At 41.4% G+C, this 17,000-nt stretch overlaps 1 protein-coding gene across 2 annotated transcripts in view; it reads left to right on the plus strand.

The window, feature by feature from the left end:
* The window catches only part of HTR7 (5-hydroxytryptamine receptor 7), a 111,955-nt gene that overhangs the window by 68,179 nt on the left and 26,776 nt on the right, over positions 1-17,000 (plus strand). The gene's annotated exons all lie outside the window — the stretch shown is intronic.

Here is a 17,000-nt window from a genome sequence, read left to right on the forward strand (position 1 = left end):
CATGAAATTAAAACCTAGGTTATTTCTAGTAGGATTACGGATGGATTAAATATTCTAAAAATCCTATCACTAAAAAGCAAAACACTAAAAAGCCTGGATAAAATTTTAAAAATACATACCATTTTAATTGCATGGCTAAGCTGGCAAGAAAGTAAGAGGAATCCTTAGAGATCTGAAATGGAGAGAAAGCAAGAAGCCCAAGAGGTAAACCAGTGTAGAAGCTGTTAGCTTCCATTGGGGATAGATGCTGATTTCTGGTGACCCATAACTTTGAATATAAAGGATGCATTCTCGAGGCGGGAAATAAACAGGGCTTTTACAAAGTGGGGAGTCAGACTGAAGCTGCCACCAAATCTAGGACTTTTAAAAACATGACCCGGGGAGGAAAATTTGCCTTTTCAACTTGGGCACTGGTAGTGGGAAGTCTTTCTTGAGAATCTGTAATTATAGCAGGCACTCATGGGGCATGGGGCTAAGTTCACACTACTCCTGAGGTCCAGAAAAAGAGAAATAAAACCACTTCAAACTGGAATTTAATTTAAAGGGGTCCTGGATTGACAGCACAGCTGGCCTGACAGAAATAGATACAAACGGTAATTGGAGAAACAGACCCTTATTACAGGCCTTAGAGAATTCCCACAGTTCCAGTCTCAGTAAGCATGGGCTCCCAGTACAAACCATAAAACTTGTGAGGAAACAAGGCACTTCCACCAAAAACTACACACAGCACAATGGATCTGCAGACTTGACAGGTTAGAATTATCAAATACTAAACATAAAATAGCCATGTTCACTGTTTTAAATATATAAAAGATGGAATCAATAGTATGAGCAAGAAACAAGCAAACAAACAAAAAACACCTCAAAAATGAAGCAGATTTGTGGGAAAGAAAAAAAAAGGCCCCAGAATGAGTGACATTAGAAAATCTTAGAAAACCGTACACGTCAATGAACACTTGGGGAGCCTCAGAAGCATCTCCATGGATCAGGGGTTTACCTTGTTTTGGAAGATCCTTGTTGAGTCTATTTCACCACTGAAGAGCACAATCATATGTTTTATTTATTTATTTATTTATTTATTTATTTATTTATTTATTTTTTCAGAATGCCTTTCCTCTGGAAGGATCTAGGTGATCTCATTCCTTGAAGTATAGGAAAGGTGATGGGGCATGATTCTAGTGGGTTGACTGTTCAAGGAAGTCAGGAATTCCAAAGATGTTTTGAAGAGATTTAGCTTCATCATTGCCATCATCATCATCATCATCATCATCATCATCATCATCATCCCCATTTATACTTATTAGGGGCATACTATATATCATGCATTGTATTGAAAATATAATATAGATTATTTTGCTTTACTTAACCTTATTATAATCTTATTACATAATTACTATTAGTAACCCTATGTTACAAGTGACAGAATTAAGACTTAGAGGGGTTCAATGGTTTGCTCAAGATTAAGACTTCTGAGCTCACATTTCTGACCTTTGCTGCCTCTGGAAGCTGCTCAGTGTCCTCGGAGAAGCAGAACAGTCAGTGTGGTATCCTGAGGAGTCTGGGGCATTGAGTGCAGTCTCTTGCCCATGTCTGTGGAATTGGAGGTGCCATGAATGCTGCTAGGGTGGTATCCAGGAGTGGAGTGCTCTCACTTGTATTTGTGATGTCCCATTGATGACAGGCCTCCCAAGGCAGGAGCCAGCAGAGCCAGAAGCCAATGCTTGGTCCTGGAGTCCAGCCTCATCCAACCCAGGCAGAGAAGTGAGAGAGTCAAGGTCTGCAGCCAAAGGAGAAAGTGCCCAAAGCAAGGAAGAAAGGCTGGGGGCTTGGAGAAAGTCTTGAGTAAGATACCAATTGTGGTTTGACTGCTGCCTGTGCTTACTATGGCCAAAGGCAGGGTTATGCCATGAACTGAATTGTAATGGGCAAAAAACAGTGGCTAGAGGGCTTTTTCTAGCTAAATCTAGATTTTGATGCAGAAAATCTGAAGCATGAATATTTCTTTAAGTTGATGGGAGAGGGACTTTAGTTCTGATTCTCTGCCTAAGATAAATAAATGAAGAAGCTTTATTATATAACAAGACAAAATGTTTGAAATAAGGACATTTGAAATCAGATTTTTTATTTCCTGGTAGAATGGCACATAGTATTTTCTAGGGAAAGGATTTTTTTTAAAGTTAGAAGATAAATAATAGCATTGTGTTGACCATGTATTACCCTTCTGATGTCTTCTGGATCTTGTGTGGAATATGAAGTTAGTTTTCTAGTTGTTTCCAGAGAAGAATGTCTGAAAGACTTTTTTTTTCTCTTTGAAAGAGTTATTTAAAAGTAAAACTTTAAAAACTTGTTGCTCATTTGTTAGGGATTTGGCTTAAATTCTGTATTCTCATAATTTAGCTTTAAAATTGATGAAATGTGTTTATATATACTAATAGGGAGATGCCGTGTGTGTGTGTATATATATACACACTGTGAAGAGAAAAGAGCAAGTTATAGAATATGCAGAATATGATCTCAATTTTAGGAAAAGATTACGTATCAATATACATAAATAAGTTATGCATAGAGAATTTCTGGAGGAATACACTTAACAATGATTACTTCTAAGAGCAGTGTTGGGGATCTAGGGTAGAAATAGGGGAGAGGACTTTCACTTTTCAATTAATACTATTTTGCATTATTTGAAATTTTGCTGTGGTCATATATTATTTTCTAATCTAAAAATTAAAAGTTTCAGAATGTTAAATTTCAAGCCATATCTGTCATAGATGTAAACATTTATTCCTTGCACAGGTGTTCTGTGTATGTTTTCTTCTTCAAACCAATGGAACTCTTAGGAAGGGTAGGAAACTAAAGCACATGGTCCCACAACATTCCAGGCACTATTGGTTATGTCTGTCTCTTTCTGGGATAAAGAAACAGACCACTTCCCACAATCCCATTGGATTTTACTTCTTAGCATATTTATACATGTGGAGAGTTTGATTTTGTCATTCTTGATAATGTTGGTTGACCTTTGTACTGAGTGTGTATGAGTGTGGGTCTGTTCCACTGCCCTGTGATGTTGTGCCTCTCATTGTTCCTTGGCACTCTCTGGGCTGCTATGTGTTTATTCATTTAATCATTTATCACTCATTTACAAATCACTTTCCATGTGGCACATACTGACATACTGTGCTTCATTCTTGAATGTTCTTTTCTTTTCTTTTTTTCTTTTTTTGAGATGGAGTCTCACTCTGTCACCCAGGTTAGAATGCAGTGGCATGATCTAGGCTCACTGCAACCTCTGTCTCCTGGGTTCAAGCAATTCTCCTACCTCAGCCTCCCGAGTAGCTGGGATTACAGGTGCCCGCCACCACGCCCAGCTAATTTTATGCATTTTTAGTAGAGACGGGGTTTCACCACGTTGGCCAGGCTGGTCTCGAACTCCTGACCTCAGGTGATCCACCTGCCTCGGCATCCCAAAGTACTGGGATTACAGCCGTGAGCCACCGTGCCCGGGCAAATTTTATTTTCTTATTCTTTACTTACTTATTTTTGTAGAGACAGGGTCTTGCCATGTCGCCCAGGCTGGTCTTGAACCCCTGACCTCAAGTGATCCTTTGGCCTCAGCCTCTCAATGTGCTGGGATTACAGGTGTGAGCCATGACACCTGGCCTCATACTTGAAATTTTAAAAGACAAGTGATACACTTAGAAGCTTGTAATTTTGAGTAGAGAGACAATAACATAATGTGACCAGTGGAATGATATGGACAGAGTTCTAACCTAGCCTGCATGCAGGGCTGGAGGGTGAAGGATGACTGATGGGAATACAGATTAGCCAAGAAAAGGGTTGGGGATGGGGTGTCCTAAGCACAGGGGCCACACTACCCTAAAGTATGGAGGTAAAAAATAACATGGAATGTGTGTTAGACATTCATGTCACACACCAATATTTCCATTTGCCCTCCATCTGGACACATGACAAATTGCACTTCCCTGCCTCCTTGTGGTTCATCAAGGTTATGCAATGTGAGGAGAAATGACAAGTGTTTTTTCTAGGTGGGATCATTTAATTATGGGGGTCGAGTTCACTAGAGCCCTCCTCCCTTGGCCTGGGCATTGTAGGAGTGTCTTGACACAGAGGTGTACTATTTAGCCATAGCATGGAGGAGAGCTGGCCTAAAGAGTTGCTTGGACTCAGAGAAGAGGCAACGAGTGAAAAATGTACAATTTGTTGTGATTTTGGAGTTGTTTGTGATCAGCCCGTAACCTAGCTTCTTTGGACCAGTGCAGTATATGAGAAACAAAAAGCAGGTGGAGGCAGGGAGCTAGCCATGAGGCTGGAGCAAAACGCAGGGTCAGAGCAGGGAAGGCCTTCTCTTCCTTCTTGGGACAGAATGTTGCCCACTTCTCACAATCACATCAGATTTTATTTCTTAGCAGATTTAGAAGTATAGAGAATTCTATTTTGTCATTCCTGGTGATGTTGGTCCTTCTTTCTCTATTTGTCCTAACCTGTAACATTCTCTGCTCCAAAGCGGGGAAGGACAAACTGGAAACATCTTTTTAAAAAGCTTCAAGAGGCACTGTGTTTCTTCAGGGATGGCCCCTGGGGGCTGTGCAAGGAAATAACACTATGAAGTGGCATGTTTAAAATCCTTCCTCCCTCCTGGCCCTTCATCAGTGAGAATCAGGGCAGCAGTTCTCTCCCTTCATGGTGGTTGACTCCCTCAATCTAGCACACTGTGCAGAAAGGAGTGCCTGATCTCTTCTCCTGATGGGGGCACACCAGCTGGGGGTTATGCAGGAACAAGGCAAAGGTCAGGGTACCTGAGGCTGAGGAAGACTGTTTTGAAGTTGTATCTGGAGAGTGTTGGATCAAAGCTAAAAAATCAAGTTCAACCTTGAGTTGGGAAGAGCAGAGGTAGAAGCGGATCACATGGAAAATAGTATCCAGGAATGGAGACACATTTAGACAGTGGAAGAGACAGGAAAGCAGTGAGCGTGAGCAAGTGGAAAGCCACCTAGATTAAGTACACAGGTAGAGGGTGAGTACATAGTGTACGTTTCTGTGGGAGACCCCACTTCATTTAAAGGAGCCACGTTTGAGCAGTCATAGCAGTGGGACTTTTAGTTTAGTACAGTCTCTGTTTCAAGATGTCTTAGCTTATTTTCTGTTGTTTGTAACATAATACCTAAAAGTGGGTAATTTATGAGGAAAACGAATTTGTTATCTAAAATTGTGGAAGCTGAGAAGCCCATGGTTGAGGGGTCACATCTGGTGAAGGCCTTGTTGCTAGTGAAGACTCTGCAGAGTCCCTAGGCGGTGCAGAACGTCACTTGGTGAGCGGGCTGAGCATGCTAGCTCAAGTCTCCCTTCCTTTTCTTATACAGCTACCACTTCCACTCCCATGAAAATCTATGAATCCATTAACCCATTATCCCACTAATCCATTAATCCATGAATGGATTAATCCATTCATCAGAGCAGAGCCCTCCTGACCCAGTCACCTCTTAAAGGCCCCACCTCTCAATACTGCCACATTGGGGATTAAATTTCAACGTGAGTTTCCAAAGGGACAGACGCTCAAACCATAGCACAGGAGAATAATCAAGAACTCATTATGTCCAGTGGTCTACTCTGCTCTGCTGAAATGGCTGGGCAGATAGAGTAATGTCAACATCCTTGTCCTTTGGAATCCGTGGTTCAGCTAGTTAGAATCCACTTTAGGGGAAATGGAAGATTGAAGAACTGTAGGAAATTGTAGCCTTGGAAGCCTTCATAGAGGAATTTTCAGCATGGACAGAGGAGGAAGAGATGAAGGGGTGTGTGGATTTGGGGGTGGTGGGTAAGGAAGTGGCATTGTTACAGCTTGCTACAGATTTTGATCTCTCATACTGATCTTGTGTGCTTTCACTTCCCGTCAGCTGTCACATGACACAGCAATTCAGGAACCAACTCCTTGTTTCCCTGAATTGTGCAATAACCTCATTGTTCACAACTGCTGGTTATCTGGTTTTGTTTAGGATAGCAATGCTTTCAGTCAAGATAGTTGCCTCCCAGCCTCTCTTGGTGCTATGATGGTCAGGTTACACAGCTCTGGCCAGTGAGACCAAAATGAAATTTCTTGCAGGTGGCTCCTGGAAAAGTTCTTAAAAATGGACAGACTTGGTTGGCATTATTTTTTGCCTTTGGTCTTTTGCCTGTCTTCTTGCCTGGAACATGAATAATGTACCTCTTTTTGTGGGAGGCATCTTAAGGCCACAGGTAAGTCTTTTAAAAATGGGAATTTAGAAGGATGTTGGGTCCTTTGGGTCCTTGACAGTATTGTAGAGTAAATGGCCATACCTGTCCTGGCCTGCTAAACTCCTGAGGAAAACAAAGCTTATTTATTTAAGCCAGTTAGTGAGGCTATTATATTCAGCCCAAAACATTCCTATCTGATATATACTCACTTATTCTACAGAATAATTGCTCTCATTTGCCATGCAATAGCAAATTCTTGCCAGTCCTCAGCTAACTAAGACCTTCAACTAATTAGATTTTCTTTCCTTTGACTCTGTATGTGGACAGCTGTTATGAGTCTGTGTAACCTCTGTAATCAGCAAGACACTTCTATTATAGTCTGTATACAATACTTATCTAAGTGGAAATCTACCGAATACATTTTGAAAAGGGTTTTCACATTAAGGAACAAAACATTAATCTTACGATTCAAAAAAGATAATGATCTTACTCCCTAAGTATTCCTCTTAATCTGATATTTTCTGCTTGAATATTGGTTTTAAAATTTAAAAAAATAGAACAAACTCATGTTCTTTCAACCTGTGTGACATGTGAGGTATGAAGTTTAGGAAATTACCTGTGTGACTAAATCAAATTTAAATTATAAACTTTAGACAAAGAAGAAAACGTTAGAAGCTTCACATCTTGTCTAAGGTTGATCAAATTTATTCACTTATTAAAGGATATAAAGATTACCTACCTGCTGCTTTTTCAAATAAATATCTGTGAATTAGAGTTGGTTGGCATACATACGTATGAGGGTGTATCTGAATTAAAATATTTGAAAATGAAAAGTTAGAGACAGCAGAAGAAGGAAACAGTGTCCGTCCAGCAGACCTGAGTGACACTGGATATGGAAATTAGCCAGACCTTTCATGATTAAAGTATTTATGAAATTAAGTAGTCAACTATTACAGACATGAAATAGTATTAAGAACACACTGGGGGAACAGAGCAGGTAGACCCTATTGTCTATACCTGCCATATCCTATATGGTAGGCAATAGCTATGTGGGGCTTTTAATGATTGGAAATGTGGCCCATGAGAATTATGATGTGCTGTCAGTGCAAAATATTCACTAGATTTAAAAGAATGTATGCAAGAAATAGAATGCAAACTATCTCTTTAATAATTTTTATATTAATTATATGTGGAAATTATATTTAGGATATATTGTGTGAAACAAAATACATTATTAAAATTAATTTCACCTGCTTATTTTTACTTCTTTTACAAGAAACTTTACATATATGGCTTGCATTTGTGGTTTATGTTATGTTTCTCTTGGGTAGTGCTGGTCTCAACCAAGTAATTGAAACATTCTCAGAAATAGAGAAGAAAGTCAGTGAATAGAAAGCACTGTTCTTGTAACTGAGGAAAGATTGATCTGAGAAAGCAGTCACAAATTCTTCAAGAATCTACTTTCTAGAATTTTGTCTCTATAGAGTCTGTTATCCACAGAACAGCCCGAGTGAGCATTAAAAAATATGTCAGGCCAAGTCTTCCCCTGCTCAACCCTCCAGGGCTTTCTTAGAATAAAACAAAAGACCTCATAGTTGCCTGCTGGGCCCTGTGAGGTTTGGCTTCTGACCACTTTGGAATGTATCACTTCCTTTTCCCCTTGCGTGTTTCATGCTGGCCACGCTGGCACTTCTGCTGTTTCATGATCATGGCCACATGGTGCTCCCTGTGGGCCTTTGCATGTAGGATTCTCTTCCCTGGCATCTTCACACAGCTCCCTCTCTCACCTCTTTGGACTCTGCTGGGACAGAGACCTTTCAACTTGCCATCTCACCTTACCCCACTGCTGCCCCCTCCCTCTATCCCTGTAACTGTCTACACAGCACCAAACGTGGACTGAAATCACCAAGGATGATGACTTTTTCCTTGCCTTTATCACCATCCTATCACTATTGCCTTGAGCAGTAGTGGAATGTAGTAGGCCCTCTACTTCAATAAACTAATCAATGAATAAATGGATGAAATAAGTTTAAGTGAAGCAAACAAAAAGGGAAAAATTATTAGAAGGATATACATCAAAATATTAGATCTATTTCTGAGTGATGAGAGTAATGTAACTTTAATTTTCTTCTGTTTTCTACCCAACAGCCCATCTCATTTTCTTCCTTATTTAGAGAGTGCTATTTTGTTTAGGCAGTCCCTCTGCTGCACGTGGTCATGTTTCACTAACCCACTCAGGGTTGTTTTATATTTTATATATTTTATATTTCTATCTGTGATTCATTTATGAATGGGTATGTGATGTATTTCTTGCTATGAGCCGTGAATGGAGGGCTGAAAAGGCCGTCTTGGAAAGGTTTCATTTCTTAAAAAGAAATGAATTTCCTTTTTAAGAAATGAATGCTTTTGAAGATGGTTCATCAGAGTTTTGCTGGTCTTGGTTTGTATGTGATGTTTGGAACTGCAGCAGCCATATTGTGGTCCTGGGGCTGTGGGGCCCATGCACTTAGTAAAAAGATGGAAGGAAATCAAGCCCCTCATTGTGTCGTTGGGCTGCCAAGTTAAGTATTTCAGATCTGTCCTACTTATTAAATCATTCTTATTTGGGCCATTTTGAGTTGAGTTTTCTGAAAAAATTTTCCAGCCAAATACTGTATATCTGACTGATGCGACGTAATAACAAAATGCATGTGAAGCAGCCTCCAAATTATAAACCTGTCAGATAAAAGTGCAGAAGTCATAATAAGAGGTACTATTGTAGAATTTCTCCCCAAGGAACAAGCTGGTGATGTAATTAACACAAAGTGAGTACTGAGTACTAAGGGAACGAACAACTCCAATAAAGAAGAAATACTCTGAATGATCGATATGTTTATATAAAATTTGATTTATAAATAGGAAAGTGGAAAAAGTAGAAAGCTGCTCCCCTTTTCATGTAATGTATGCTGATTCAGACACATTTGGAGTCTGGAGTTCAATTCTGAAAAAAATGGATGCCATCTTCTGTGGAAAATTCTGATGGTATCATTTGAGCTCCTGGATCAAGATCGGCCTGAAGATAACCTGAACTTTTTTTTTTATTCAGTGAGCCATTATGTTTGCCATCTTACTTATTCCTGCGTGAGCTTAGGGTTATAGCTAATGGAAAGGACCTAACTGAACAGAGGATGTGAAAGGAATGTATCATAAATGTCTGCAGTCATATAGTTGGCAGATGGAAAAAAAATAGCCTTATTTTCAGTGGCTTTAAAAGAAGAACACCCCTGCACTCCCATGTTTGTTGCTGTTGTTACTCACAATAACCAAGATTTGGAAGCAACCTAAGTGTCTATCACCTGACAAATGGATAAAGAAAATGTGGTACATATACACAATGCAGTACTATTCAGCCACACAAAAAGAAGGAGATTCTGTCATTTGCAACAATATGAGTGGAATTGGAGGTTATTATGTTAAGTGAAATAAGCCAGGCACAGAAAGGTAAACATCACATGTTTTCATTCATGGGATCTAAAAATCAAAGCAATTGGACCCATGGACATAGAGAGTAGAAGGATGGTTACCAGAAGCTGGGAAGAGTAGTAGGGGATGGAGAGGAAGTGAGGATGATTAATGGGTACCAAAAAAAAAATAAAGAAAAAGAATGAATAAGACATCCTATTCAATAGCACAACAGGGTGACTATAGTCAGTAAAAACTTAATTGTACATTTAAAAATAACTAAAAAAGTATAATTAGATTGTTTGTAACACAAAAGATAAATGCTTAAGAGGATGGACACTTCATTCTCCATGATGTGATTATTATACATTGCATGCCTGTATTAGAATATCCTATGTACCTCATAAATATATACACCTATTATATACTCACAAAAATTAAAAAAAAGGAATGACACCTATAGAGGGAAATTCATGAAAAGGAGCATTTGTTCTTGACTTAATATAGAACTTTTAAACACTTGTGACTATCCCACAGTGTAGCTGGTTGCTTCAAGCAGCTGCGACTTCTCCGTCAATGTATGAGCTTAACCGAAAACAAGGGATGCTTTAAACGAGTATTTCTATATTGAGTTACTGTCAGGGTTTCTAAGTTTTTTCCAACTAGAAATTTCAGTTATTCTTCAACTGGAAATGGCAAATTGGGATTATATGAGAAGAACATGTGTATGGATATACTTTATAAATGATTATGTGTGTGTGTATTGGTTAAGAGGAGGCTCTAGAATGAGAAAACTCATGGTGAAACCTAGTTTTGAACTTTATTAATCATGTGATATTGGGAGAGTAAACCTTTCTGAGCCTCAGTTTCCTCATTTGTAAAATAAGGATGATAATAATATCTAGAGGTTTGTAAAGACTGAATCCAGTGCTATAGATAAGCTTTTATCCCAGACCCTGGCATGTTAAATATGCTCAGTTAGCTAGTATTTAATAAAAACTTGAGGCAGAATTAATTTTGTTCTTGTTCTGCTTTTAGTAATACTTATTCTGGGCATAAAAGGAAAATATATACCATGTTTCATTAAACTTAGACAAAGCAATTAGGTTTCTGGGTAGATACATGTGTTAAAGAATATGACCCTCTCACCACACACACATGCTTAGAAATGGACGGTAAGTTTATTAGCTACAATTTTAAATTCTGGAAGGTTTTTGCTTTATTTTAAGGATATGTCATGTGAAAAGGGACTACAAAGAAATAAAAGATGAATAACAACATCCTTTAAACTAAACTTGTGTGGTTTTTTAATGGCTAACATGCTAAATGGGAGAGGTAGAAGAGAAGAAACATCTCCACTCTTACTGATAAATTTCTTATTTCCTAGGAGGAAAGTAAGACATTGAAATTATTAGACTATAACTAATGGCTCATATAGGCTACTACTGTTGAATATTATTTACAACTATTAGAATGATTCCATTTTAAAAGAAAAACATTAAAAGGATATGAGGATAAAGGATTAGAATGAAAGAAGATAATAAATAATAAACTCAATATCTAATGACTATTTGCTTTTTTAAAATATTAAGTGAATAAGAGTAAAAATTATGCTGCTATGACCTAGGGTTTTATTTATTTATTTATTTTTTATTTTTTTTATTTTTTTGAGACGGAGTCTCGCTCTGTCGCCCAGGCTGGAGTGCGGTGGCCGGATCTCAGCTCACTGCAAGCTCCGCCTCCCAGGTTCACGCCATTCTCCTGCCTCCGCCTCCCAAGTAGCTGGGACTACAGGCGCCCACCTCGTCGCCCGGCTAGTGTTTTGTATTCTTTAGTAGAGACGGGGTTTCACCGTATTAGCCAGGATGGTCTCGATCTACTGACCTTGTGATCCGCCCATCTCGGCCTCCCAAAGTGCTGGGATTACAGGCTTGAGCCACCGCGCCCGGCCGACCTAGGGTTTTATTTTTAGAAATTTGTTTGAATACTGTCTGAATATAGTTCACTTAATAAATTTTATGGTACTTTTGTCATTGATTTTCTACTTCAATTATCTTCCTAAATACTTTTATACATAAATGGCTTATAGTTCTGACCAAAAGGGATTTTTTTTTTTTCTAAAAAAAAAGTGTTTTTAAAGTTAGGTATCTTTTACTTTTTTTTCCTCTCTATTTTCTTTCCCTTTTAATCTCTCATTTTATTACAGGATTTTGGGGTTGTCATTTCTCTGGCTGGAAATCTCTGTCTCGTGGTGCCTTTGCCTGAGTTTTGCTTGGGCCTGCTGTGCTTGTTCTGCCCACTTGGCCTAGCAGGCTGCACTTGGCTCATGCTACCAGCCTGGATCCCACACCTTCAAGGGAGACTACGAGTCAGGTGTGGAGTGGTGAGGGGTGTGTGAGTGAACGTGGGGTCTGGCCACTGCACAGTCAGATACACTGGATGCTGCCATGGGGCAGGCAGCTCCAGGTGCTGGCATGGGCGCCAGCTCTCTGGGAGGCTGCGGCTGGACCAGGCACACTGCAAGCAACTTCCCCGCTGACACCGGAGAATGTGGTGGCACCCAGAAGCTTGGGGACACCAGGAATCACAGGGCCTCAAAGAGGGAGTCACAGCCCTGGCTCAGGGAGCTCCTCAGGTCTGGTCTCCCCAACCGGCTGCAACTCTTCTCTGCTCTTTGCCTGCAACGTGGTGAGCAATGGGCATGTTTCAACTCTGTTTGTGTTATAGTTACTCTTTTAGCCTCGCCATTTGGTGGGTCCTGAGTTCTTGTTCTGTGAACAGGAAGAATGAGGTATGCAGACAAGTGAAGGGTGAGCAAGATGAAGAGGAGCTTTGCTGAGCAACAGAACAACTCAGCAGAGACCCACAGGGGGCAGCTCCTTTCTAAGGCCAGGGTGTCCCATTGAGTGTTCAGCTCCTAGCAGAGAGGGTAGCTCCTCTTTGCAGGCGGGTCTTCCCAACAAGTGTTTGACTCCCAGCAGAGAGGGTAGCTCCTGTCTGCAGCTGGTCATCCCTATGAGCATTCAGTTCTCAGCAGAGAGGGTAGCTCCTCTCTACAGCTTGTGGTCCTGCTATCTCTTCTGCTCTGTCTGAGCCTGGGGCTTTTATGGGCCTCAGATGGGAGGAGGTGTGTGCCCATTAATCCATGGGCGGCCATGGGTGGGTCTGGAAAAGGCACCACAAGTTCCCACCTCAGTCCGTGTGGGACTGGTAGCATGACCCCCAGTCTTCAGGCCCTCCCTGGCCTGAAGGTGGGGCCTCATCGGGAACCCACCGCCTTCTGCCCAGGAGCCTGTCTGTGTCCTGCTAGGGTCCATGGCACACAGGCTGCTTGCACCAAGGGGCACCTGCAGGCCAGTGCCAAGCTGCCCTCAGCACCCCCCTTGGCTTCCCTGCAGTGCTTGTTGGTGTCCAATGTCTAGAGGGGGCCGAAGTGACAGGGGACTGGCATGTTAGTGCTGTCCCGAGTGTGAGCACACCTGGCTGGGCTGTGACAGTGCTGGGCTCAGCCCCAATCCGGCTCTGAGATCGGAGCAAGCACTGGGAGTGGGGAGAGGCCAGGCAGTGGGAGCAGAAACCCCAGGGGTTGATGCGCCTTCTGGGCCACTGAGGGTACAGAGTCAGAGACCCCAGGTCCTGCGCCTGGGAGGGCGGAGCCCCGCGATCTCCATGGAGCCTGCAGGCAACTCAGGCTATGCCTCTTTGCAGCCTGGGGTGGGGTCTCCAGTTCCTCACCGGGCTCCTCTCTGCCTGCCCCTCCGTGTCTAACTGTGCTGCTCCCGCGCTGGCAGGTAGCTCAGCTCAGGCCTGTCTCAGTGGCCCCCAGGGCGGCAGGCTCTCAGAGGGTCCCTCTTATCCCTGGCTCCCTCCAGCTCCGTGGAGCGCAGCACTATCCTGGGCCCACCTCTGCCTCCGTCCCATACCCTCCCCGCAGCTGCGGTATGCTAGAATGGTCATGCTGGACCAGGGTTCAGAGCCCCGGAGGCTGTGGGCCTTGGGGCAGGTCCCACCTGGCTTTGCAAGGGTGGGTGCAGAGCAGTCAGCTACCTTGGGGATGCGGGGCACAGGGGTCCAGCCACCGGCACTGCTGCTCCCGCAGCGGCTCCTGCTGCCACTACTGGCACCTCCTTGCTGCATCCAGCGTGATGGCAGCCGCCGCTCCGGACTGCCTGCTGCCGCTGTCAGTTTTGTTGTCTGTAAAAGGGATTTTCAGTTTTATTTATTTTTGTCAGTAATTTAAATAGTAATAGATTTATTTATTTTTGTCAATAATGTTTGTTATTTTGGCAACTGGTTTTGCTGTTAAAGTTTTTGCTTTGGTTTTTGGAATCTAATTTTTTAAAATTCCTTTTCTAGGTTGGAATATATAATTGATTTTCTAATTCTAAAAATTCTTTTGTTCATTTATCCTCATGGCTATTTTAAAGCGCATATATGGTTACATTGTAAAGTCTAAAGCTTATTATTTAAACTTTAAACCACAAATCATTTTGATAAATATGTAAGTATCTGTATTTTACTCTATTTTAGTGGAAATATATGAACATTTGTGACAGGCCTCGATCAGATAAGCAATTTAATTCAGAAAGAAAGCACATTGAAAATATGCATACATATGCAAAAATAACATGCATTTAAATATTGAACGCGTTTGTTAGTTGATTGCTTTGGGGGAAGATTAATGGAAATGGGCAAATTAATTAACAATTATCAAAAGTAATGAATAGAAAAGAGAGTATAGAGTAAATTTAATCCAAAACTTTCCATACGACTTCCTTAAGAAAGAGAAATGGTCTTGTCAAAGTATGAAATACAGAGACTAATGTCTTACCCAAAGCTTACCCAGGTGCCATAATTTTATATGCTTTTAAAAACTTGAATATTGATGGAACTAGATTGCTATGCATGGTATCCTTACAGTTAGAAGTAAAATAATGTTTACATTCAAATAGTGCAGCAATTGAGGAAATTTGAGGAAGCTCTTCTTTTCTGCAAAGATGGCTCTGGGACACACACCCTTAGTAGTTGCAGGATTTTTTTTGGAACATAGTGCTGTGGGCTGTAGTAATGAAAGTGTTCTTGGCTAGTGGGAGGAATCATCAGAACTGTGCTGTTTCAGTGGTACCTTCTGTAACTGAACACCAGCCTTGGCCAACAACTTTCTTCCTTTTCTTCAAAGGCCAACTGAAGGACTGACAGCCACTAAGTTTTAGAATTCACATCACCAAGGAAGAAGTTGCAGTTGTTTTATTCTTTATATGTTTGACCATTCACACCTGAAGTGTGGATTTCATTTTGTCCTTGATTGGTGGACATGAGAATAAGAATGATGTGAATATCATTTGAATTTATTTATCACATTACTTATTTATTACTAGATAAATAAATGATGGCAGAGTCCCACAATTTAATACTTGCAGTTTTAAAAAAGCATGAGGGAGCTCTTGATGCACTAGTGTGGAAGTACCTTGAGGATCTATTAAGTGAAAAAAGTAACCTGCAGAAGAGGGTATCCAGTATGCTATCTTACATATAAGAAAGAGGGAGATAAGAACATATATTCTTATTTGCTTGCATTTGGACAAAGAAAAGATGAAGGGCACACAAGATTTTTATAAAAGTGATACATATTGGAGGTGGGGGATGAAGAGGATGGAAACGGAATTTGAAGCAAGGTTTCTCAATATATGCCTTATGTATTTTCGAAGTGTGGGAAAATGTTACTTACTTGATGAAATAAATTAACATTAAGAAAAAGATCACCCCAGATACATGAGGAGAATGGGTAAGGAAGGAGAATAGTAGTTGTGGGGGAACCAATTTAGAGGCTATTGCAATACTTGTGGAGAGAGAATGATTCTTGAGTGATGGCAATGGAGACAGAAAAGTAGATAGGTTTTAGAGACATTGAGGAAGTAAAATAGGCAGAGCTGGGTTAAGATGGTGAATGAGAAGGACTCTCAGGTTTCTGGGACAGACTAAGTTGGGAAAATGGAAGGATGTTCAATTTTGTGGAGATGATATATTTGGACATGTCGAGATGGTGCCAGACTCATAGAAGTGTTTAATAAAAACTTGTGGCCGGGCGCGGTGGCTCACGCCTGTAATCCCAGCACTTTGGGAGGCCGAGGTGGGTGGATCACAAGGTCAGGAGATCGAGACCATCCTGGCTAAGACGGTGAAACCCCGTCTCTGCTAAAAATACAAAAAATTAGCCGGGCGCGTTGGCAGGCGCCTGTAGTCCCAGCTACTCGGGAGGCTGAGACAGGAGAATGGCGTGAACCCGGGAGGCGGAGCTTGCAGTGAGCCGAGATCACGCCACTGCACTCCAGCCTGGGTGATGAGCAAGACTCCATCTCAAACAAACAAACAAACAAACAAAAACCAAAATAAAAACTTGTTAGAGGAGGGAGTGAAAAAGACACTTTAAAGATACCCAAGTAGAGATTTGAAGGAGGCAGTCAATTCATGGGTCTGGAGCTCCAGGGTGAAGTCTTGGCTGGGATCCAAATTTTGGGATAATCTAAGAAGCTTCCACCTTCATTGCTTGGAAAACTCTCCCTGGGAAGCTAGCTGACACATGAGAAGTCGGCCATGCTCTGAGGAAGCCTAGGCTAACTATGCTAAGAAGGAAAGCATAATTGGGGAAGCACTGAGAATGTGAGTGAAGCATCCTGCAGTCCAGCACAAATACCAGCTAAATGCAGGAGGAGTTTTCCAGGCAGTAAAGGTGGAAGCTGGACATCTCTTAAGGGTCAGCCTCGGAGGTCACATGGCATCACTTGGTGTACTCTCTGTTGGTGAAAACACGCCACAAGGCCAGCCCAGAATAAAGGGGAGGAGAAAAATTTATCTATCAAAAGGGATGGCAAAGAATATATGGCCATATTTAGTCCACTACAACTCATTGGGAGATTATGCCATTAGGGTGCATAGAACTGACTTTCTCCCAACATTTACTTAATAAACTAAGAAGCTAATGAGAATTTATAGTGCAAAGATAGTTTGTAAAATTTCAGAGAAATTGAGTATGGTTAAATCAGCTGTTAATTCCAAACTTGCCAAGTTCGTGAAGAGATTTATAAAGAAGGACCAATTGGCAGGCAAATGAAATTAATGGCTGAAATGATAATTTTAAAGAAAGTTTTGCCCCTAGGCACCACCTAATCAGGGAGCTCAGCCAGCAACCCCACCCATCTGTGGAACCCAGCCTATGGCCCCACTGAGCAGAGAGCCAATCCAGTAGCCCCTTTCACCTGAGGAGCATAGCTCATGGCGTCATCCCACCAGAAAGCCTGGCCAGTGACCCTGCCTGGCCATGGAGCCCA

Source organism: Rhinopithecus roxellana, chromosome 11, assembly GCF_007565055.1.
Source record: "Rhinopithecus roxellana isolate Shanxi Qingling chromosome 11, ASM756505v1, whole genome shotgun sequence".
Classification (NCBI taxonomy): domain Eukaryota; kingdom Metazoa; phylum Chordata; class Mammalia; order Primates; family Cercopithecidae; genus Rhinopithecus; species Rhinopithecus roxellana.